The 27,026-nt window shown below is 32.1% G+C and overlaps 1 protein-coding gene across 3 annotated transcripts in view; it reads right to left on the reverse strand.

Moving 5' to 3' along the window:
* LOC126843186 (myocardin-related transcription factor A-like) overlaps positions 1-27,026 on the reverse strand; it is a 65,030-nt gene that overhangs the window by 34,390 nt on the left and 3,614 nt on the right. For all 3 annotated transcript variants that reach the window (XM_050580577.1, XM_050580561.1, XM_050580570.1), the window contains exon 2: positions 21,687-21,802. The gene's annotated coding sequence lies outside the window, so the exon portion shown is untranslated. The remainder of the gene's footprint in view (positions 1-21,686; positions 21,803-27,026) is intronic.

Genomic DNA, 27,026 nt, shown 5'->3' on the forward strand with positions numbered 1-27,026 from the left:
CCAAAAAAGGGAGAAATTACACATTAACCGTAGTCAAATTCTAGGTTTGCTCTATGTCAGTGAATCAACAGTTACGGGTATTCAAAATAAAATGGTAAAAATGGAAAAAGGACCTCTTGTCGCAAACAATATTGTTTTTAAGTTATTGGTTATTCAAAAATCTGCACTAAATTCTGAACATTTTGAGACCAAAATAGTTCTTCTATCTAATTAAAATGAAGTGCCCTTAAGCAGATTTGTATTCTTGAGGTACTTTTCTATGTTTCGACTCACATATTGATAAACATATAAGTAGCTATGACAATAAATTGCAGATCACAGAAAAAAAACGTGTTAAACTCTTTTTTTTCAAATTTTCCAGGAAATTAATTTTTGTGTTAAAAATGCTATAACTATTATTCAAAATTCGCATTATTGTATGTGAGTTGGTTAAAAAAAAATTAGAGGAAATGGGGAACACAATGGTAGCCTGATATAGTCAAAAATAATTCTTTATGCCATTGTAAAAACCACGGAAAAGCAACATGTTCTTCCCCTAAACGGGTTTTCTATATGAATTATTTTGAGCAGTCCTAACACGTTTTTCCTTGTTTTGAGTTCACCATCTAGTCCACCACCCAACAATCCATAACAAACTCTTACTATCTCATTTCGTAAAAAACATCTAGTTAACACATTACACCTCCCCGCCCTTTTGGTCTTCAATTATTATAGGCAGACGATCAACCCTAATTGTATCCACCCTAGTACCAACAATTATTACTTCAAACGTGAAATGCTTTTCATCGATATTTGTATTTCCACCATTACAGATTCGCATTTGTTTCAGTTGTTTTACTTCATATAGACCTGTGACCTACTCGCACAAGTATGTTCCGACCTAACTGTATCGGTTTTTTTTTTGTTTTTGGCGACATCGATAAAAACGGTAAATCAAAGTGTCGGCGATTTTCGTAAGAACGATTGCGGTCTAATTAAAACGTACTTAGGGCCGATATAATTTTCATTATGCCACACGGTCGCGGGTGGTGCCACTCCTGTCCTGCTCGGGCGTACTCGACCGAGGAAGGCGACGGAGATTTATACGCGTATATTTAGACTATTCAAGCGGATTTATGGCTTGGACGTGGGCGGCTGCGGTAGCGCAATGATACGGCGTTGACCCTAAACAACCGCCACAGACGTTGTGCACTTGCAAAGTACACGTACTTGATTTTTTTTTTCACAGTTTTCCGACCAATTTTTTTTTTCCTTGCAGCCGACGGAACAACGAATTTGCGATGCAGGAGTGAAATAAATAACCTAATTATCGTGCGTGGGGTTATGCCGCCATGCATGCACACAGCCGGACTCCTATATCGTTAAAAACCGCATTCTTGGCTAGTACACTACACGACCGACGTTAATCTTCGGCCCATTGATCGACGGCTCGGCGGCGGCCTCGGTGTTATTATTATTATTATTGTTATTACTTTGTTCGGTCAACAAAATCGTATACGACACACGTGTTTGTTGTGTGTAAGCACAGCCGCCACAACACACGCGTCATTCCAGCGCAAAGACAGTTTCCTTGAGACTAATAGTGTAACGGTTTAAAGGCCATAGGCATTATAACTGCGTGCAACGAGCAATAAAAAAAAATATATTACCAATAACAAGAAGTTATTTGTGACGGAGAATTACAAAAACAAATTAACCATAGGCCCGCCATGGGTTAAACGATTGTTTTACGAGCCTTCTGATGGCGAAAACCGCACAAACTTAGACACCGACCAAATGGCACTTGTCCTAACAAGAGAGCCACCGTAGTACGGATTTTATTGGCAGTGTAGGACGAAAAATAATCCATCGTTAATAGGGTGGAATGAAAATATATGTTTACGATTTTTAATTTTAGCTTACGAATGGAAAATTACATTGTAGTCTTAGGAGCCCGCCATTGAAGATTTTTATATAAAACTTTTTTTCTTTTTTATAAAACTTGTTTGAAAGGATGCATTATTCCGAGGAACTGGTCTATAAGAAGTATCAAAAAAATCATAAGATTAAAAGATAAAAAAATATGATCTAAAATACTGAACTATCGTTACAATATCCCAAATAATTTAAAAAACTGTCAGTAGAATTGACGATTGTTTTCAAAACAATTTCTTATGTATTTTACAAACTCCCAATGTTTTACAACTCTGTACAAATCGTTCATGTCAAAATTAAGATAAAGAATTTTTAATTTTTCACACTTACTTTTACTTTGAAAATACTCAGTTTCTCAAAAACACGTTTTTATGTTAAAAAAAAATAAATAATTAATTGCGTTTTAAGAACGGGAAAACCAGCTTTAATCTTTATTGATATGGATTTCTCTTCGCGATGCCAATTTATGACAGACATTATTTGCATCAAGTTTTGTCGAAAAATTCATACCAAAACAGTAGATGAATTTTGTACGATTGTTTCATTTCCGTAAGACTAACTTCGGACGAAATGATATGGCATTGAAGTTTTAAGGGACATTCCTGTAACATAGGCGTTGACGACCAAGCGAAACCAAAGGTCAAACGTTCAGGATTAGAGCTGGGAGTTTAATTTAATTGAATTTATGTCGATAATTGTGCGGTAACATAAGTTGCCAACATTAACCAAATCATAACCTGGTTGTGGAACTCAATAAAGTTATTTTCAGCGTTAAGATTAAGTTAGCTAACCTTTTGCCGGAAACAACAAAATGTTGTAATGTCAATCATAACACGAATTAGCAGCGATCTGGCAAATCGGCATGGTCGTGACAATGATTACTTGACACTGTTATAAGCAACAGCCAACGCGGAATTAACGTTATTAATATGATAATGATGATAAAACAAAAATGATGGTTGTTAGCGAACAATTTACAAATAACACAATTATTATTATTATTATTGGTCTGCGAGCAGCGACGAGCTCGGCCTAAACACTGACAATCGCTTTACATATAATTTTCTGTCGGCCGGGACTACCGTGTGTTTTTCATTCTAAAACAACAATATTTGGCAGAACGGAAACATATTTATAAGTGCGATTACTTACATTTAAGACCAATGACTTTTGGCCACGCGAAACTGGAACACGACGACGTCAATCGAATCATCCGGTTACTGCCAACGAAACGGTTATAAAAACATATCGATTCACACACTAATTTGAGTGGGCTATATTAAAAATGGTTTTCATTTACAAACCGATTTCAGTTAAAAGTAATAGAAACTATAGCTGTTAAACGAACAACGCACGGGTTTAATGGATAAACTAAGCGTTAAGCCCAAATGAAGAGGAGAAATATTTATATGAAAAAACGAATGGAAAAACTTATTAGTGATACAGCAATAAGGATTCTTAATTGGTAGATTTATTGTCATTTAAAACAGGGTACATTAAAACTGTTTTTTATAAAACCTTTGGTTATATATGAAGTATTGGGCGTTCCTGAGTAGACTTACAAAAGTAAAATAATTAACGTTTAAAAGATGATAGGTTTAACTATCTTTTGTTAGAAAACGAGTCTAGAAAAAATAAATAGTAAAGCGAATGAAATGGTCAAAAAATAGCCTAATTGCCCGATTGCAGTTGTATACAACTTACAATTTTTTGTTTTAACTCCAATCATTTCCTTTCTGTGACACGACATCCCTGATTTTTTCTACTAGCTACACCTACATCTTCAATTCTTTTGAATAACTGAGCCCAAATACTTAAATGTGTCTAAACTATTAACTGCCCAAGCATAACAGTCTCAACCTTCTGACAGCTCCTATCATTACTTAACGTGCCTTATTTGAGATCTAGCTTTTTTTTCCTCCTCAATTGCTGTAATATTACTTTACACTCGCTAATATTTTTATTCAGTGCTTCGCTTTGTTTGTCTTTGGACCTGACGCTCAGCCTCGATGAACTGATTCCTTCGCCTAATTTTTGTAATCCAACGCATTTTTATGATTCAGTCATAAGGGGTTTAAAGAGGGAAAACTCAAGTTTTTAAATGAATATGCTGGACGATATCATACAAACACATCCGAGAGATTCCAGTAGAATATTATTATTCGTTAGAATACCGATAAAACTGGTTTTCGACATTTTTCATGCTAATAGATGAATAATAATAGGTACTTTTTAAATTTCATACCCTGTTTTCGGCTATAATTCCGTTTGGGATATGGAAGTACGCCATCGCTGTTAAAATACTTGTTTGCCAATAGATATAACATAACGTATAATGCATGTACATACTACTCGGGTGTGCGGGTCGCACAGACTGTGTCGGCCGTCTTCTTATTCTTTTTAATCGAGGTGGGCGACACTTCATGGGCGTAAATAATAATGCAACAATAATCTCCGAATTACGAAGACAAAATAAATTTTTAAAAAAAGAAGGAGACGCCCACGAGGTACACAGTGTTCGCCTGCGAGAAGAGAGGGAGTTTTTTTGCTTTTTTTACTATTCAACGTTGGATCTATAAATTAAAATGAAAAAAGCCACACAGCTGCCAAATGACCACCAAGAGACCGTCCACTTTCTATATTATATATGTGGTATCCTGCGGTAATCGCCCGTCCGGCGTAGGAAGTCTGTGACACTCCTGCGGTTGTCTCTGGTGTTCCGCAACATCCGAAAAAGACACGTCCGATGAACCGCACCAATTAAAAACAATTTGTTTTATTTTTTCGTTTTGTTTTTTGGGAAATTTTCCACACATGGACGGACCAATTTAAGTCAAAAATAAAACGCGCGCCAAAACCAAAATCACAAGAAGAAACGATTTCGCCAAACCCTGACGACAACATTTTTTTTATTAAAGTTTTCTATTGTTTTCGCTGTGAGATAAATTTCCACTCAATTTTTTTTGATTTTCGATGTTGGATTGTTATGTAAAGATAAAAATCACATTATTACAAAATCAATAGGTACCTTCTTTTTTCCAGCTGCTATCAGGTCGAATCTAAAATGTATGTAATTAAAAGTAACTGTTTATGTAGTAAAAAGTTTAGTAACATGACAAACAAGAAACAATTAGAAATGTTGGATTCTATTTTTCATAAATACATTTTTAGTACACTCGTAATAAATTTAGTTTTTAAAACAATATTATTTATAACATTTTAATGTGAGTTAGTCTATTTACCTAGTCTATTTTTTAGTCGAGTTATTCTTGTTTTTTGGATACATGTATAAAATAATGAAACTTATTTAATTAAAAACATTAAGAACACAATTTTTTTGAAATGTTTTTTTAAAATTTTAGAATTTTTTTAACACACAATTTTATAACAAAAAAGTTAAATAAAATAATATGAGATTCTTGCAAAATTTATCTAGTTAACCCTATAAATTGTCAGCATTATTTAGCAAGATATTTCTCAATCAATCATCATAATCCCGAAGAATTTTGTTTACATGTATAATTCTAATAACCTTTTCCACAACAGTAAAAACAACAGCTCAGATGCATACATAAAGTTACTTTATAGCGTTAATCATTACCAATTATTTAAAATCACAATATCTGTTTACCAACTTGCTTTTTTTTCGGGAAAACATTGGTTTACTACTTGACACGCCCAAGACGGACAAATAATAAAAACAACAATATTCCAAAATATCATTTAAATATAAACATCATGCGCGAAACGCCTGTTGATCTGAACGCAGCCTTGAAACTATAATTTAGCATTACCGATCCATCTTAGTTGAGCCATATAATATATACTTCTTTGATGATTTATATATAAACACTAAAAATTCTGCTCCCCCCCCCCCAAAAAAAAACTTATTTTTATCCATAGCAAAAAACTACTCTGACTTTACAGCCTATAGCGGTGCAAGTTCCAACGGCGTAAACTTACTGATTTCAGCAAGCTAACACGATCGACTTAATTAGTTTGAAACTCGTTTTTTTAGTTAAACACACGATAATAGTACTATAATGCTTGAAAAACGCGTTCCAAAAGGTCAGTGAACCTTTTTGGACGACTTAAAGCCGTTCTGGGAAGTGCCTAAAAATAAAACAGCGTTCCTATCTGTCTGTTTGTACGAAATTATTATAATTTTTTTTTTGTGGTTTTCGGAAAAAATCAAAATATTTGTTGCTCTAACCGAATAACGTTATGTATTAAATACAATCTATTGCCGAGAATGAAACATGAGCGACTTCATAGAGCCAAGCTTTATAAAATTATTTTCACTCAAACGAAAATTAAATTACAAACGTTATTTTAATAGGTAATGTTATCGTGTTAAATTTACTAAATTCACTCAATCCGTTTAAATTGCATACAATTTTCGACTGCTAAGTTACAAAAAAAAACAAACATTTCTTTTGTCATTTTTCCCAATTACTTAGATAAAATTAAAGCATTTGGATAAATAAGCCTTTGGTAAATTTGTCTAAATTGTTGAACTAATGTCATGTTAAAAGTAACGGTGGTAGTATAAGGTGCAGACATTTTTAAAGAATTTTAAAAAAGTTATTACTACATTCCTACAAGCATTCATCTTGGGTTCAAAAAATAAAATAAGAAATTGCAACTCCTCGAAATTATTTTTAAGTCTGCAATGGCCATAATTTTTAAATTAAATAAATAATTTTTGAAATATACTGTAAAAAAAAATATTCAGTAACAATATACGATCGAAAAAATAACATATCATGTAAATTATTATCTTGAAAAACTGTGTCAATTTCAATATACAGCGGTCCTGCAAATTCCAGTATCATACATTTCATTTCATCGTTATAAACGTTCAATGACATGTAATGTACAAGTAATAGAAAGGTATGAAGAACCAGACAAGTATATATAATAGAAGAAGATTCGAGTCCCTATATGTACATATTCTTAATCTACATTTCATAATATTTTTCGAAAAAATTTTGCTATTCAAGAAAAATAAATAGGTATCTGTATCGGATTTGGTCTAACAATTGTATTTTCAGTTGTTTATACTATAGTTTGTCTGCTTGTTCATTGCCAACTATTCTAACGTGTTCGGAAACCCAAAGAAACCATGATTGTGCGTTTTGATTTTGTTTTTGACCATGTACGACCCTTTTACAGCCAAGTCGGCTGTTGCCTACATTCAAATAGCTTTTCTTCCGCAGACAATTCTTATCCCTCTTTTATACAGTTTGTGAAGCGAGCATGCTTACAGGCATGCAGTGAACGCTTATGCGTGTTACATCACCGGCGATTAATCAGCTTTATGCGTTTTCATCCGTTGAAAATGGCATGCGCCGCCTCCCTCGCTGACAGCGCGCATTTCTTACAGCCAACGAGGCATGGCAATTATTCTTCAAGCAATAGTTTAATGACGCGAGCCGTCGAAATTTCGTTTTTTTTTGCACCCCTTAAGTCGTTAAAATAACTTGTTGGATGACACAAAGCATGCGCCTGTCGACAGATTATTTCATTGGTTTGTCAAAATTACTCAAAAACTAAGCAGTTGCGGTATTATACTTTGGAAATATACGTCAAATAAAATTGGGGATCCTTTTTTTTACATGAATTGGCCTGATGGCTATTGACCATTTGTACGGCGCGTTTGTGACATCATAAAGTGCACACAAAGATGTGGTAATAAGGAAAAATAGATAATTTCTGGCTAACTATTGAATGATGAGTGACTTAGCTATTAAGAGAGTTTGATAACACAGAAAATCGTAAGGCGGAAAGATTGATAATTTTCAAAACAAAAGATTTTTATAGCAATTGTTTTTTTTTAATTTTTCGTCGGCGCAGTCACACGACAAAACACTTGTATTCTACATACTTTTTTAACTGATTATTTTAAAAATAATTTTACATATTTTGTCTTACAAAATAATTAACGTTATCTCAAAAAATATCAGTTACTTGTATTTTATATTTATTTTTGTTGATGGACTTTTAAACACAGTATTGGTTTTTTTGAGTCAGTCCGACGCTGTTCATCTATGCATAATAACGGCTTAGTAAATCCAGAAAAATATTTGTTTATACCACACGAATGAAAGATAAACGACCCGAGTTACCACCATTTCCACCCTTAGAAAGAGCGTTTCAAGCTCAAAGACAAGGGCTCATTATATGCGTGACTGGAAGTTGTGTATAACGCGCACATACCGACGCCAAACTTAATACAGAAACATGATAGCGTGGGAATGATCCATATAACTTCGGTGGTAGACAATTATGTGTAAATTATAAATGAATCGGTCATTTCAAAACGACACAAGTCACGAAATTGAAATTTTACACTAGCCACAAAAAACTTCAAATTCCAGAAATTCAACTTATTTACACCTATTTACTAATTTATTTATAGGATATCTGATATTCATAATCCATAGTTTTAAATAGTCTGACTTTGAGCATAATTCATTTAATTGGGATAAGACATATTTGACTTGCGTTGTTTTTACAGGGAATAGAAATTTATCATAGAGAAAAATCGGTGACTTATATCGTTTTTTAAACAACCTATATTCAAATAATATACGCATAATAATGATTATTAAAAAAACCCCTAATGGAATTTCATATAATCGGACTGATGATGGCCGCTGTTGCCCGGACGTCGCCGTTGTTTGTGACAACACGCATGCACAACAAATTACTGTGCATTTACGGTCTAAGCGCCCACGTAAATTGGCACATGTTACGGACTTTTTTTTTTTCACCACCGAAAAAACACGACCCGGCGACGGCGCGATTATTTCGGTTTTTATTTTTGAAACTAGCGACACACATCTATTCTTCCAGACGTCGGTCGACCGCCTCCGGTCGAATACACAATATAATAATATTATATTAGACATATATTTATACATGTTAGACACACGCACACATAAAGCACGAGAGGGATAGTGTAATAATAATAATGCTAATGTACAGTATAGCGACGAACAAGTGGTGACAAACCCTTCCCCTCCTCGAAAACAACAGCGTTGATAATAATATTACATCACCTACTCCTATAGTCCACTTTACACCCAACCTCTCCCCCCCCCCAGTCCGCCCGTGTTGATTTTATTCCTGGCAAAAATCATAACGGTTGTGATCTTGATCGACGATTCAAATGACCGCCGCGTCGTCCTAATCCTAATAATAATACAAAATCTAATTAACATAATTCACGCGCAAGCCTGAAAGTTAAAAAAACAAAAATACAAATAAACGACAAAAAATCTTAACCATAGACGCTGTCGACAAATTTAATATAGGAAAAACAATAAATCCTACGCTAGACAGGGAACATTTAAAGTTTTTTTTTTTTAACTATATTTATAATTATTATAAAAAAGTATAATTTAGTGACAAATTCAAGGTTAACCGTGACGCGTAGTCTTTGACTATTATATTATAACAGACCAGAGTTAAAAAACTCACCCCAATAGGTAAAAAATCCAAAAAAAAACTTTTTAACCCACTTTAATTTTTTCTAAATAATGCAAACCAATGATTTTTTATTGATTGTTTTACCTTATTATTTTATATTTTTACATCGGTTTTGAAGTTTTTCATAATAATACTTTTACCATAGGTCTAAAGAAGCCAAAACGAAAACTTGCAAAATTGGGTTAGACCACAGTTGTTTTATTTTCAAAATTAAGACACACTAATTCTAAACATTTCTTATAAAGAGCAAAAAATAAACTTCCTAGGATAAAAATAAAAAAGTTGTTTAGAGTTTAGTACAAAATTTGACACGTTGCCTTTTGAAAATCCAAAATAAATATTTTTATTAAGCTTATTTTTCACAAATCTTTAAAAAAGGAATTGGCGCTTTATTTTTTTCATAATTTAAGTGGGTTTAAATAGAAAACCCCGATTTTGTTTTTTTAATTGACCCTGGAAAAACCTTCAGTACAAGTCAACAATCCTATCAGCCAAGTAAGAAAGTAGAAAGTATAAAAGCAGTAGGACCATTTATTTAATTATAACTGTTCAATAGTAACCTATTTATTCTTCGAGTAAAAATATCTTGTCAGTACATTTAAATAAAATTATACCTATTCCATATAACATTTACAAGATATTTCTTAGGTTGTCTGGTAGAATAGATTTTGAAAATGCGGTATTGAAAATATTTGAATAATAAATAAGGACCCTTGCATTAAAGTTCGATATTTTTTTTTTTTTAAGTTTGTGTAATAAGTAGTAAGTACAGTTTGTGATACAATTAATGTTTGAATACTATTGAAATATTGACAATGTATACTATTTTTAAACACAGTAAATATTATTTAATTCCCCAATATCAACAAGCTCAAACTTGCGCCACTACTCAACTACATCTATTCCATCTAACCTAATCTAGTCACTACACACATATAATATAGGCTTTATTTTTATTTTCGTTTTATCTCCCTTATTCAAAATTTCGCCATTAAATATATACAATTGTACATATTTGAGTTAAAACCGATTCGGTTGGAAGCGAATTAACATTCATTATATTTGGAACCCAAGCGGATAACTCTCAATTTTTATTGGTTTCTTCGGTTATTTACGGTTGACCGTTGCGATTATTTGGCAAAACACCGTGAAACATAAATTTCGGTTGACGGGCAGACGTAAATTTTTGGCATGGCATTTTTCTTTCCCTCCCGATCAACCGTTCCGGCGGATTAAAAGCGGAAACGCCTATGAAGGAAATTGGAATTATGTATTTAAAAAAACCACATACGCCTAATAAACAGTTTTGTTATTTAATTTTCGTTTAGCACAGCGTTTACGGCAGAATCGAATAATAAAACCGGATATACTAAACAAAAAAATAATAACACTTGACCAACACTTTGGACGATTTTTAGGTTTGGCAACTCGAACCACAATGCTAATATTATTACCGTCCGAGCAGAAACCCGAAATTTATCTTGAATTGTCCAAAATTAAAAAGAGAAAATGGTTGTTATTATATGAACGCGCGACTCGCAAGAGTCATCGAGTTATTTTAAAACTCTAGAATAAAATGTATTTTCGGCACTCGGGTTATTTTTGCAAAGTGTTAAGTGGCCGTATATATATTATCACCTACAATGTATGCTGTCAAAAAAACAAATCTTCGCACTACACGCAGTTTTCGTACTATATGTAGCCACAATAAGCGAGTAATGTGTTTTTACACGGAGTGCCCTTGTGAGCAGAGGTAGACATTGTACACAATTTTGGCACACTCATAAATCATTTATAAATTTAATTATTGATACATTTAGATGTCAATATAAATTATTTTACAATGTCAGTATAATACAACTATTTGGTTAACGAGACTTCTTGATATTGATACTATGGCACGTTTTGCCCGTCACAGCTTGCAAACTATAGTTTATCGTTTAATAGCACCGAGATCTATAATGTAAACAGAGTATGAAAATTGGTTTCAATTTTGGAGAACCCAATCCAACTCAAATCGTCCAGACTCCAACTAACTCTAACTAACTCAACAGACTCTAACTAATGTTGTCTAAATGAGTCATAATGAGATTCTTACTGGTTGAATCATTTTTTTTTTTAGTGCCTGAAGGTAAAAATTTCAGTTAAATTTAGGCTGTAGTTATATTTTTACATTTTATGGCAACTAGTCAGTTTTATTTTTGTTTTGTATAAATAACTGTCAAAACAATTATGCCTACGAAAGATCATGCAGGAATATCGAGGATGGAATGTTTTTTTTGAATACTCGAGAAAAATCAATCAATGGAACCTTTCGATGTTGTTTATTTTTTTACCTTTTGTGTCTGTACATACGATAACTTTTTAATCACTGGTTCGATTTATTTGTGTAACTACTAACTAGTCTCTAACTAACTACTAACTATAGGTCACGAGATATATACTGAAGGTACTCATACAAATTTGCCAAAAAATGAATTTCTTTTAATGAAGTTTCATGAAAAATTAACTTTCACTCAAGAATAAAAATAATCATAAATTAAAGTTAACTAGTATTTAAGATTTACGATTAACAAAGTGGTATTAAATAACGTACGAATGGAGAGGGAATGGGATAGTGAAAATGTGGACTAGGTGGCTGTGGGTTGGTGATAGGGGAAATCAATAATTCCTGGATAATTTATAAGATAATAAGCTGATGAGATTGAACGATAAGAGAATCAGCTAATAAGAGATGTATGTTAAGAGACAGAAATCAGCCAATCATAAGACATTTCCACGATCCAGTGATCTTTCCTCCGAGAGAAATATTGAAAAATTCAACTCTGCAGACTCATTTTTTTTTATACGATTCTGAATTACATCTTGGCTTCGTCGTTAAAAATTTTCAAAGTGATGGTTTATCTTTCGGTTATGATAATACCTTGATTGTGTGACCTCTCCGACCCCACTTTGCTGGGTTTAGTTAAAAAAATTTATTATAAAGAAAATCGTCGGATCTAAGACCGAATGACTACATAAATCACCGATGGTGACGAGCTGCCCGGCTATAACTTTTGTTTTTTTTTGTGTTTAGGGTACTTATTATTAAATGTATAAAAATAAAACCCGAGGAAAAAAACTAACAACGGATAACGAAAGGCGTTAAACGCGACAATGTCAACCGGGCAAGCACAAATCATATTTGCTGGCATGGAGAACCGGACACGTTCTCTGGGACAAATACAACGTGCGTCCGTGTTTGTTCACTTTATATTACTATAGAAATATATTTATGTCTTTATATTACTCTGATGATGATGATCTTTGCTGGGCTGTGATTCAATATGATGATTGTTGTCCAACGGTAAGTGTAATTTATTTTGACGCTAGGGATCCCCTCGACGGTTGTCCGCAGATCCATTTTTAATTCGTTTTTATTTTTTTTGCATTTATCTTGACATCGTTTCTTTTTTTAATAATACATACAATATGTTCATAACGTTATTATCCGAGAGAAAAAAATATATCTTTTGACAAGTCGTCGTCACGCCGTATGCGCCACGATTAACACACTTAAGGCAAAAATAATTTATATTTTTGAAGAACGTACATGGATGCCACCACGTGTGAAATAGTAAAATCGTCCAGTCACTAAGTCACCGAACGACGGTGTTTTAAGATTTTCAAACGTTCACGACACTCATTAGGTATCATACCCTCGTTTCTCGTATACCTCCTCCCATTCCTTATAAGTATACACAATATGCAATGATCGTCCGTCATACCGGTCGAGTCGGTTAATTAAAACGCAACGCTATTGGTAAAAAATGTATTGTACTCAAAAAAAAAATAGGTAATAACAACGCTATTAGGTTCATTAATAGACACTTTTGCTTTCGTCAAGCGTAATCAAGAATATAACGGATCCGCTATATTGGAGATTGTCAGCATCATTATAAGAATTGCTTGCTATGATTATAACAGGGGTGGCCACAACGAGGCTCGCGAGCCCCATTCGTGCGGCTCTTGAAACCAAGCTTAGAGTAAAATTAATACATTTTCATTTCTTCGTTTTATAAACATCTCTTCACAATGTGGCTCGCTTCGAATTGGCTTTATACATTTTCGGCTCCCAAAATTAAGGTTAGTGGCCAACCCTGGATTATAATACATTTTTAGTACCACCAGAATGTAGTTACTTTGCTGCAAAACGTCAAAAAGTTTTAATACAAATATGCATGATTCTTCTTTTAAGTGTATAACTTGCGAATTACAATGTACATTAAGAAAACTTAAATATTGTTACTTTTAAAAACAACAAATATTTACTATACAGGTAATTTTTTATCATGGGCCATTCAATACCTCACTAGGTTTAATTAATAATTTAATTTTTTTTTTATAGTGTTGTTTTATAATGTGATCTCAATTTTTCACAAATTATTATGTTTCTACCTCCCTCCCTTACTAGTTTTTTTGATAGCAACTTTTGAAACTTAAATGGTAACGTATATATTTTTTTAAATTTTTAAATTAAGAATATTTCACTAAAAATGTTGTCTGGTTGATAACCAGTTTTAGATAATTTTTTTTATAGTTATAAGAATTTAAAAGTTAATACGGGAGGGAAGTGCGCGCAGATATAAATAATACTACACTGCACCTTTCCTCCCGCCCTAAACTTGAAACTTCAACAACTTCAAAAATAGTAACCAAAACTAGTTATCGACCACCAGTCTACATTTTTAATATAATATTCTTAATTTAAAAAGCTTAAAAAATATATACGTTACCATTTAAGTTTCAAAAGTTGCTATTAAAAAAACTAGTTTGGAAGAGGGGTTGAAACATAATAATTTGTGGAAAATTGAGATCACATTATATAAAAACACTATGAAAAAGAATTCAATTATTAATTAAACTCGGTGAAAATTGACTGGCCCACGATAAAAAAAACCACCCTGTATAAAAAAAATATATACCTCAAAAAAAATTTTTTTTGAAAATATTCAGTTTTGTTGGATACTTCAACATTTTATACTGCGCATTTTTGTATGTAACTTTATTTTAAGAATAAAACAGGTAAATCATACATTTTTGAGATAAATAGGACAAATATATTTTTAGCATATCTTAATAAATGTATGTCATAAAAGTTCAGTGACATTCGGTAGTAATTCAAATTCATGTTTGTGTATTGGTCTTCCATTAGTGGGCTGCGAAATTCCAAAATATGTATACCTTGCGGGATCTTTTGAGTTGTTAACACTCATGTGGCATGCCACAGGACTTTTGGCACATCTGTATATCAACACTACTTTTACTAAACAATGATTGACAAGCCGAGCGGTGATATAATAATTTTGTAATAGCAAATCATCAATCACTGTACCGAAATTCCGCACGATTGTTAATAAACAAATAAGCGAAGGATACCGCGGTAACCGTGAAAACCACTACCATTTTACTTGCCCAGTTTCAAATAAAAAATGCAAACGTTTGGAGCACATTAAGAAAATTTGTTTTAAGACGTCTGCTGCATAATATGTGATTCTATTTTTACACTAAGAGATGTGAAATATCGCTGAAGTGGACATCTATTGGCGAGCGTTAACTCTATTACTCTCACTCACACTATATAGTTGTTATGATTATTGTTACTGCGAGGGGCACTGGAAGGAACTATGTATAAGATAAAAAATAATAGTAATAATATGTGCGACGACCGGATTAATGGCTGTAGCACAAACGCATCAGCGATGAAAGCGAAGTATTTCATAAAATTCACGGGCGAAAGGGAAAATTTTAACAAAAGTGCCCGTGCCAAAAAGTGTAAAGAAGATAAGTAATTAAACATACAATAACAACTGTTTTTGCATCAAAAATAACCTTTTAAAACTACCTTTAGAAACAATATATTCAACTAGGACATTATAAACTATTTTTGACTATAACACTGGAGACTTGATTTGGAACTTTTTTAACTAAAACAAATATAATAGCAGAAACTACACGAAACCGAACTTATGAATGATACTGTTTACAAGTTAAATGCATATCACTAAACGACATGTTCCATAATAATAAAAAATGTTGGGAGAAATAGTTAGTTTTTTTATAAATCGTAATGAAATCAACAAGTGGATGTATGAAAAAATATAAATCACCGTAAAATTATATTACATAATGATATGTCACATATCTTTTTATCCGATTTATTAACAAATAGTGATATTTTAGTTAAAAATAATGTTACTTTTCAATTTGCGTGAAAATTTTGCAATAAAAAATCCGCGGTTTACATATTTTTAAATATATATGCCTAACGGATAATTAGGGAATTTCACACGTTTTGAGAGAAGAAAAAATTGGGTAAAATCGTATTTTTACACTCTAGACATACAGCAAGGTACTTTATTGAGTTGTAACAAAATTATGGTAAATACCAAATTTCAAAAAATTATTTTGGTTTTTTAAATATGCACTCCATTACTTAAAAGTTAAATTTGTTCAACTCTTGGCGGATTTTGCTAGACATGCAGTTGGTTTCCCTTTGAACAATATAACATAGTCTGACGCTGTCACAGTTGAAGTAATCGTAAAATTTCTTTCGTTTAATGTAGAACAATTTTTTTTATGTATTTAACAAGCTAAACGCACATCATTATGCGACCATCGAGTGCGGGGGCTTTTTTTTTGTACCGTGAAACGTTCGTTTAAACAACTGTATTTTTAGTTTTTTAATTGGCATATAAATTATATAAGTAGGTACAACGAAAGTAAAACACGCGTTTCGATTCCACTCTTATGTGTGGTTTAATTAAAGCAACCTTTCTTTGAGGAAATGTTTGTTTAAGTAAATTTTAAATTCTATCATAAAACCTAACTGAAATCAAAAATATTATTATTGTAATAAATTATAACCAAATATACCATTATCAACACAACCATAATGCGATATTTTGGGAATCGATCGATTTTTACTGTCCTACAAAAACCTTTCTTGTTAAAAAAATACCTGCTTTTGGCACGTCGAAAAGTCTCAACAGACAGACTATATTATGTATGATATAACAGAATGACATTGGTGGCCCACATATGTCGAGGTAATATATCAATACACTTTTTTAAGGTGTTTTTAAAATTAAAACACTTCCCACATAAACAAAAAACGTATTTCGGGCCTATCACACGCCTAAGCTAATTGTGTATACATCATGTATGAGGTGTAGGTTTTAATAGTATTTATGTATATTACCCAAAGACATACGAATATCACAGTTTAGTAGGTATTGCATATGGTTCAATAACAAATGAAAAGAATAACAAACACATAAGCGATCAAGTTGAATTCATAGTAATTGAATTACATAGTACCTATATAAAAATGGCAGACAGAGAATAAAATCAAAATAATATTAATAGGTAAAAAATCATGAAAAAAGTGTTTAATAATTAATAGGAAAAATTGTACAAAAACAAAATATTTTTAAAGAAAACAATAAAATAATAAATCATTGAAAATTTTTTTTTTCCTATAAGTATTGTTTTTAATATAAACGTTACAACACATTTTTATTATTAGGGTACATAACTAGAAATTATATTTGAATTGAGTACTTTTAAATTGCTATAGAACAAAATTTTCTCCCCCCCTCCTTAATAATAACTTAAAAGCAATATAAATATATCATTAGGATAAATTTGTAATGATTTTCGTTAAAAGAATAATTAGCCAATCAAATTGTGCACCCTTGTCACTCAAAATCTGTTCTAACTATCACATCACGGTTACTTCAAATTTTAATTTTTTTCCAAATATTAAAACACTTTATGGTATTTCCTGATATGTTTAGGTTTAATATTATATGTCACTCAAAGCACAAGTATGTATTTCTTTCGACTTATAAAATCACGTATTTACCTCATATGTTTCATATTATAAAGCTAAAAGATATACTTTGAATAAGTTTATAACGAGTTCAAAAGTGAGCTGTACAGTACAAGAGTTTCGGAGAAATAAGGACAAAATTGGATAAATCTTCTAAAAAGCTGGTCGTCGATAAATTTTGGAACAAGGCAGAGGCCGTTTTGATATTATCAAGAGGAACTATATTAAGTACCTAGTGGCGTTTTATATTTGAACGGTTGCAATTTTTTTTAACTGTAAAATATAACAACTTATCGGATGTAAAAATATACTTCACCATATGTCGACAAGCAAATCACTTTAAATAACATCACTGACCTAGTAAACGTGCGCACAAAAACGCCGACCATATTTTCAAACGCATTGTCATGTGCACACCCATTCGGACATGGCTTTGATGTGAGCAAAAAATAAATAAATAAAGAGATAAGCGACACGAACAAAAAAAATGCTTTGAAAGTCTATTTTAAACCAGCTCGTATACAAAACGACAAGGAGAGGGAGGCAAACATCCTGTTCCTTATACGCTCTCTCTCTCTTTCTCCCTCGCACACTTCAGCCAAACGCAATGTTAAAGACAAGCTAAGTCCCTCGATAACACGGAATTGTTTCTGTACTATTTGTTTACATACTTAAATTTTCAGCCTTAAATGTCGGAAAATAATAAAAACAAAAATTACATTGTAAGTGTTTCTAAAGTATCAATAATTCTCTAAAAGAATTTATCCCATACTCTTTTGGAGTCCTATAAGTGGCGTATTTAGGGGACGACAAGAATGGGTTACATCTCACCCTTGACATATTTGTTCAAAAAAATATATTTCATAATATTATCATTGATTATAAATACTATAGAATGCAACTGGTCGGTATTTTTGGCTGCGCGTAAATTTTTGCCGTTTTAAAACGTTTATAGTGTTTTTAGTTATGGAAGTAGACACCGTGAGCGCTGAAAATCGATGCGCAGGCGCACTAAGTCCTTCCTGGTGATATCGCGCCTGCGCATTTTCAATTTTGGTGTAATTATACCGATACGTTTTACAATAGGTACTACGCAAAGTAGCAAAATTTGGTACGTCTCATGTCTTGGTGCTTTCATCATTATCGAGCTACTGTCGCTAATATGGAAGCTGACCAGCTTTAAAGTTAGTAGCTATAAAGAAGGGGCATTATCAAAGATATAACATTTTCAAAGTTACTAATGATAAAGAAAAATGCTAGAGTTTGAATTTTAAGTATTTTTGTACGCCTCGAACTTTTAGTGTTTTATACTATTTCGTAGAACTCTAAACATATTCTCGTGAACAATTTTTACGAAAACAGATGCTGTGCTATGGTTTGGAACATTCTAAGTGTATCAGGTGGTTTTTACGATGCTCGGTCGTATTTTAAGGATCATTATTATTGCATCACTATTGGTCCAAATCGATATCGCACAACTAGAGATCACTAACTAACTCGAGTATAAACCCTAGAAAGAAATAACACTATTGATTTGAATGTCAAACCTGGTATGTAACTCTGCAAGCGGTTATTAACCTAACAAGACGTAAAGGAATATTTTTTTCAAATTGATTCCGTTTGAATTTATTCACGACTTCCTGCGCGCTATATTTTACCGGTGTTTATACTATTTAACAATCGTTTTCTGTAAGAACACCGTAACAGAGATTTTTCTACTTTTTACACACCCCCATTTGGGTTCAAACCATTGCAATAGCTATGATAATAATGTGGGAATAGTGTTGTCAGTAGACAGCGGAAACAACAGCAGCAGCAGTGTCTTTGGAGTTTGGTCATACACTGATCTATTTGAGTATATGTGGCCTGTGGGATTTCAACCAAATGGATACTATATGTTATTATTATTATGCGTATATTTACACCGCCGTGCGCGTTGATTGGCAAAAAATAATTATTATCGTTAACGAACATATGGTTACACGGTCACGCATATACAAACATACACACACTTTGGATTCGTCAAGTTAATTGTTGTCATTTGAAAATATTTGGGGGTGATAAGGGGGGGGGGGACGGTAAACTTTTACTTCGCTAAAAAAATCGCAGCGCCGCCAGTGACCTACATAAGGCTTTGCCCATACATCACTCGACCTGGCCAATTAGGCAGTTCGGCGAAGATGTGCGCGTCTATCTTTTTTTAAATGACGCGTTTACGGTCAAACGAACAGAGCGCATAAGTTCCCTATGCAGTTGGTCTTAACGCCCGCGATCATTAAAAAAATAATAATAAACCGCATAAACGGACGACAATTTTTTAAAATAAAAACAACTAAATGAAATGTAGGCTGAACGACGTTCTAAAATTAGGCCGTTGAAATAGTACAGAAAACAGTAAAAAAAAAAAAAAAGTAATTTAGTGCCCCCGTGCCAACTGCCAACTGTAATCCTCACTAAAAGCCGTTCCAGATCCGGCGGCTGCGGTGTTGACAAAACAATTATTCGACTAATTATTTTAAAAAAATGTTTATAACACCACAGAAATGACGGAGCATAGAGGTGAGGTGGGAGAGGTCTATAGAGGAATTATTATGACTAAGTGATAAAATCACTTTAAAACATTTTACCAAAAGCTAGCAAGGTGGTTTGAAGAGGTCACGCAAACAAGATATTAACATAACCGAAAAATGAAACATAATTTTGAAAAAATGTTGACGACGAAGCCAAGATGTGTTTCGAAATCGTATCCTAACAAATGAGTATGCAGGGTAAAATTGATCAGTCTGTCCCTAAAAGCAAAGACACGAACATGGCTTATGATCAGATGATAAGATATATTTATATAAAAATCGCTTTGATGAAAATTTCTGGTCGTAAAAACTATTAAATGAAAAAAAAAATAATAATTTTTTAGTCAATAAATGTACTTATAATCTAGTTATTTTAATAATCGGTTTTACCACAATAAAAACTAAAGTGTTTTTTTAAATTATATATATGACTGGAAAATTAAAAAAAAAAACATATTTCCAAATAAGAGTACATGGATCTTTAAAACTCAATACATTGAAACAATACTAAATATCACCAAAAATCTATATAAGTAATTATCATCTGAAGTAGTGTCAATGGAGGCCCCCTTTGCTCAAAGTCGTCCAGCTTTATAAATAAAAATTAGCTTTTAAATATTACTTATTGTACATACTAATACAGATTGTAAATATTTTGAAATAAAAAAAAAGTAATTAACAATATGTTACTAAGTTAAATTTTTAAATAGTATTTAAGTTTTTTTTTTTATTCTTACTAAGTCTTAAGAATATCCCGGCATTTCTTACTTATCCTCCTACTTCTATCCCTGAATGTTTACTTCTTCACGCCCCAGATGAATTGGCCCACGTGTCGTCACGAATCGCTAATAGTGCGCTAGACGCCAGAGCAAATTAAAACATGGAAAACATACACAAGCCTATTAAAAAAACAAATTCCGACCACGTGCCAGTCGAGACGCAAATAATAATAATATATGATAGTAAATATTGTTGATAAAATGTATCATATTTAATATGTTCTAGTATTTTTTCAATGCGTACGTTAGTGACACTAGTAGTGTTAAAAAAAAAACTCTGTACTCGACGGGTCAAAAAAAAAAATGCTCACATTAAGACGGAGAGCACAAAATAACCCAATACTGACTGGTTCTAAGCCAATTCGAAGATGACAAAAAAAACTAACCATATAGACATCATTCGTTGATGAACGTCAACTGCGATGTGAAAAACGTTGTCCGTTTGAATTCATAATATATTAATAGTATGTTTATTGTTACTAAATATACAGGATGACCATAGATAATAATAAATCCCGACAGTTTCGCAAAATATAAAATAGATATAGAGTACGTTTTGCATTTTTGAAAAAAAATCTGTTTTGAGACTGCCATTGAAGCTGATAAAGAAAAAATGTATTATATTTATTAACTTTGTAATTCATAAAAATAGGTGTCTGGAGTTCACTGTAATAAGTATATTAAATATAACATTATTTAAACACTAATTACAAATTAACATGTTCCAGTCACAGTGCTAGGAATTAAAACCTTTGGAGAAATACCTGTACTTATGTGTGCAGGTATTTCTCTAAAGTGTGTTCTTTCAAAAATCTTCCGACTTCAAAAAAAATTTATAATGGATATTTATTTATCTAAACCTATGTGTATGTATACAACAGTATAATGTTGTAGCTAACACTGTGGTTGTATTGCGTTATGACCCTTTTCTACAGCATTAAGCATATTATTTATCATCTAGGGTGGCAACCGGAAACTCATACGACAGGAATCATTAAGTCTTGTAAAAGAGAAAAGGACCTAGATATTATTTAATATGTATATCTAAGGGCTTACCTTAGTATTTCAAAAGAAAATTGCCAAAATTGATCGTGGAGTTCTACTTTATCAAGTGTTTTTCCCAGTTTGCCGCCGCTGTTTGGTAATCCTAAATCCATTTAACGTTTTATAAGCTGAAATAACAAATCATTACGTATAAGTAAAGAACATTAATATACAATATAATTTTTAGTAGAAAACTATAAAATAATTATGTGGAAATTGGATCTAAATACTACATAATATGTACTTAATTAAAAAGTGCATTATACCGTAGTTAATCAAATTGATTCTTTTGCTTTACCGTTTTATTTTTGATCTTATTTTTATAACGTCAAACGTCATTAAAAACGTAACGTTTTGATTAGTTTTAAGGTACAACAATATATAATATTGTATTCTAACACAGTAGTAATGAAATATTCAATTACACATCTGGGAATTGGGATTACACAACTTGTTTGGCTTCCTATACAAACCCAACTTGCCTCAAGCCCTTTGATACCATTATACTATTTGTAACGAATGTCGCGATGCTCGAAGTGAACCTGTAGAATTTAATATTAATAAACAACTATATAAGGCCAGTTTTTCTAATTCTCTATGAAAATCGACAAAAATTCTTCCAAAACAGGGTTTTTAAATTTATATTTATAACAAAATAAAACGTATTTCGACGTTTGAAAATTGTATGGTACAAGTGCCATTGCTCGTACCTTGAACATAGATAACATATTTTCTTTTTTAGAAATAATATTTAAATTTTAAACTGCACTCAAGTTAAAGAGTGCCGCCATTGGGCGGCTGCTTTTATTCATGTGTATCCAAGTCATTGTATTATTTCCGCTTACGGACTTGTTGTAATATAATAATTACAGATTGTTTGTTTTACCAATAAAATGTTAAAAAAAAAAAAAAAAAAAATTTAAACTTATTTTTGACTCCGGATTAGTAATCGGATAATAATATAATATTGAAGCGATTATGATTTTTTTGGCAGTAGGTACGCGACAACACTCACGGTGCGATAATGGTATGTGGTTGAATAGTGAGCTGGAGAAAACGTATTTAACACACGCACACATGAGAATCTGGGCATATAGCGCAGCGATAAATAACATCACTACAAAAATAATTATGTACAAGCGAGATAAGAAAACATAAAACTTTAATTTACTCTACTTTACTTTAATTAAGATATAATACTGAGGTTGTTTAAAAACCAAAATAAACAAATCGAAACATCGCACCGTTGACACATTTCTCTCGTTTTATTACTCTTTCACAAATATTTTCATTCGAAAATAACTTTGTACATTTTTCTTAATGCCCAACGGTGTTCAGACATCTTGTTTAACGGCGTCTAATCATAATATTTAAAAATACAAAAACATACAGACAGCGCAATCACACGGTCTAACTATTAACATGGTACAGTCGTTGCCAGAAAGCTTGGCACGGCGCAGTGGCGTTTATCAATAAGTGTATCCCAAACCAGTTATTATTTTTTATTAACGAAATCTGTACAAAAAAGGTTGTAATAAAAAAAAATAATAAACTGCAGAATATTTGGTTTAAATTAATTCACTTTTTATGTTTGTATACTGTAACAGTATTGTTGGTTTGTTGATCTACTTGGTAAATAAAATAAAATACGGTAAACCACTAGTTTCGCATTATCGCGCCGCCGCTGTTTCAAGATATCAGTCAACAACTGTACATCAGTTTTTTAAATATCTAACAGTAACATCACAGAGATCACAAGAAAAAAGAGAAAACAAAACGAATTTATCGACTGACATTTCAAATATTAAACAAACGTTTAACGAAATTAACTTTCTGAACGTGTCCCGCCGCAATTACACTGTCATATAAATATTATTATGGGTTTTAATGTTTCATGGCACGTTCCAAAAAATATTAAAACACAAATCACGTCGCTTAGAAAAAAAATTCTGTTAAGTATCCTCATTTAGTTTAGTAATTGAACCGATGGCGGCTGTGCAACTGGAGTAAAAAAATACTAGATACTAGACTCCACTTAGGTAATTTCTTACTGTGCTGATTTAGAATTCGTTTTTTGGGTAATTCTCCAACCATTTAAAGGATGTGAGGGGCGTAGCGTCTAACGGCTCTGTTTGGAGTAAATATGCCCATCTCTCTAAATATTCAATTAATTTCTGCCAATGGCAAAAGCAAAGGTAGTAAGTTATTGGAATATAACACAAGCTGATTGAAATTGGCACCAATCCACCGCCAAAAGTTTGCGCTATCGCTGTGGTTTATACATTATGACTGCGTGGGCGTGAGCACAAGTGCAGTAAAAAAATAAAAACTAGCCGATCAACAAGTGTGCCGGCTTGGGCGATAAATAAGGTTACGGCGGTAGAACTGTTGACAAAATATGAAATTAGAAATATATTTAACGGAGCAGGAAATTTGTTTTAAAATCTCATGGCTGTGTACAACCATGAAGTATAATTGCGACGCCGGTTAAACTATTCTGCCAAACCAGGACCCACCCCAACACTTGTATGTGCGTCCCCGGTCCTATTTCTGCACTCAATGCCCACCGAAGTGTCACCAACGCACAGACATGCTACCTGTGTATAAATTTAGCAAGAAAAAAACCGGACATCCTACAGCTCAAATAAACGTCGACGTAAACTACTCATCAAACATCAAGGTAAAACGGTGTAAGTGTAACTGTATATTTTTTTATGGTCTGTTATTCAAAAAATTACAATTTTGTAGTTTTTCTTATTGGAGATATTTTGGTTTATTTTCAACTTTTAAAACTTAAAAGGTAACGTATACATTTACTTAACTTTTTAATTATAGAATAATTTAATAAGAATTTTGGTTGATTGATACTAGTTTTGAATAATATTTAAAAACTTCAGACTGGGCTGTTTGGACCATAGTTAACCAATCACCCTGTAAACATTACTATTTAAATGTTAAACGTTGATGAAGTCTAGAAAATACTAAATAGGTAAATAATTTTATAATATTTAAAAATAACATAAACAAGCATTTTTCAAAAAGAAAAAACTACAAAACTGCAATTATTTTAAGTATATTGAGTGTCTTACACCAATTGGACCACTCTGTATACATAAAAGTGAAGATTAAATTGCAATAATACCCAGTATTTATGTTTTTATATTTTATTAGTTTACCTCTACAAAAAAAAAAATTGTAATGAAAAGTACTTATTGGTAGATATATATATATATCCTATAGAAATTACTGAGATAGTTTGACAAAAAAAAATGGCAATCAATAAAGTATCCTCATAACAGTCTTAACAATTGCCTATACTTTACTCCTTAAAAATGAGCGGAGTGGCGTCGGGAACGGAAAGCGACAAATGTTATACAAATAAAAACTAAACAAGAAGTCATTTTCTGAAAGACTATAGAACCGATTTCAAACATTTTTATATTATTATAAAGTATGACATATATTTTCTATGGGGACTTAAAGGCCAATTTTTGAGACCGACTAGAAGTTGTGGGTGAAACATTATTTTGATTCGTTAAGCACGAGTTCACGCGACTTGATGATAATAATAATTAGGTATTATTATCGTTATACACGCCGTGTTTCATTTGCGGTCTAAAAATATTCGCTAGCCGTTTATTTTTTTCGTCTTCGAGCCCTCCGTTTAAAAAAAACATTAAGTCAAGGGACTAAAAAAAACACACCTTTGCTTTTTGACCCCACGTGCCGTACGGCGTACCATCGCAAATACAAAAAAATCCTCGACGAAAAACCGTTTAGCTTTTAACAATCGGACAAAAGTAAACATTAAAGTTGAAATAAAGATTTACGAACCAGACCAGGGTTCACGCAAACAATTGATAAGACAAACCCTTTTGGGTCAAGTATGAGTCCATTAAGTCGTAGTACAGTAATTTTAAATAATAAATATATTATCCTCTTATCAATAACAAGGTCAATTAGTCTATAGCTTATAATGTCTACAAAATCGGTTTGAAGGGAAAACCTTATTACTTTAGGGTTTTCTTAATCAGGGAAATCTATTTAAATAAAGATTGCTACCTTAAATTTTAATCGTTTTTGTTTATTTTATTTATTGCATCGTCAAAAAGGAACACGAGCAAAGAGAAATGACAATTTTTCGAATTTATTCTCCCTAACATTAAAAATGTTTATTTACGAAAAAAATCTACTATATTTTTTAATAAAAAAAATTCGCTGAAAAAGATACATTATGCAGTTAAAGGTTAATATTCAAAATGGACTTGTTGCAAAAAGCCCAATACGAAATTCCGATTAAGTAAACATTTTTAAAGAAAATCAATATATTTTGGTTTTGGTGACAAAATGTTTATAAGTAGTTATACTTAAATTATATTTTGTGTTATTTATTACATTTGTTTCCAAATTGTATGGAAAATGAATTACTATTTATTCAGTTAAGAGTTGCCAATATTTTTGTTTAGTAAACCAAATATTATTATTTGGCGGGTATGAATTGTAATGTACCTAAACGTATTTCCTGACCTTATGAACAATGTCGAATAACATTGAATACATTGAAATCTCTTCAGAACTTGTTGGGCAAGGAATATCATTTTTGAAATTTAAAATCTTTCATAAAAAAAATTATGAACTTGACAAAACCTAATTTTTTCCAATTTCTTTTTGTCAATAAGTTTCATTTTATAAAGGAAGGAAAGGCAAGGGAGTGACAAGGGAATTCCTAAATTACTTTACGGATATTATTAATTAACCAAATCAGTCGATTAGAGATGGTTGGTAAGAGACAGAAAACAGCTCTCCATAGCTGAAATTCAAATATGATCATGATCTACCCGTCTTTTCTTCAAGTAAAAGATGGTAGACATTTTTAGTACAGTAGTAGGTAGTAGTATAAGATATTAGGAATGTGAATATTTCTATTTAAGCTACAAAAGTTGATAAAGCTCTGGAATTTAACAAAAAAAAAAAAACGATTAAAATTGAAATATTTGTTTGTACCTATTGTATCAACAAACATCTTAAAGTAAAATGTATCCAATAAAAAAAACTATAAGATTGTAATTGTTTTCAAAGAAAATTAGTGTCTTGCGTTAAAATGATCACTCTGAACACTGCAGTATGATTGTTTTTGAATAGAGGTAGATATTTTTTTATAACCTGGCATCGCGCCCGTTTTTTTAGACCTTATCCAATTGTACGTTATTTATTGACTTCAATATAACGCGATTAAAAATCGAGAAATACCACCGACAGTAATATAATTTAAGACGGTTTCCTAGGAAACTGGACTTCCATCCGGATCTTTGGCTGTGAACATAAAGGCGGTCAACGAGCAGAGCGTGCCGT

This window comes from Adelges cooleyi, unplaced genomic scaffold, assembly GCF_023614345.1.
Source record: "Adelges cooleyi isolate 19-005CV unplaced genomic scaffold, UGA_ACOO_1.1 ACOO_flye_CR_arks_rails_tigmint_CR_PRNA_108, whole genome shotgun sequence".
In the NCBI taxonomy this organism is placed as follows: domain Eukaryota; kingdom Metazoa; phylum Arthropoda; class Insecta; order Hemiptera; family Adelgidae; genus Adelges; species Adelges cooleyi.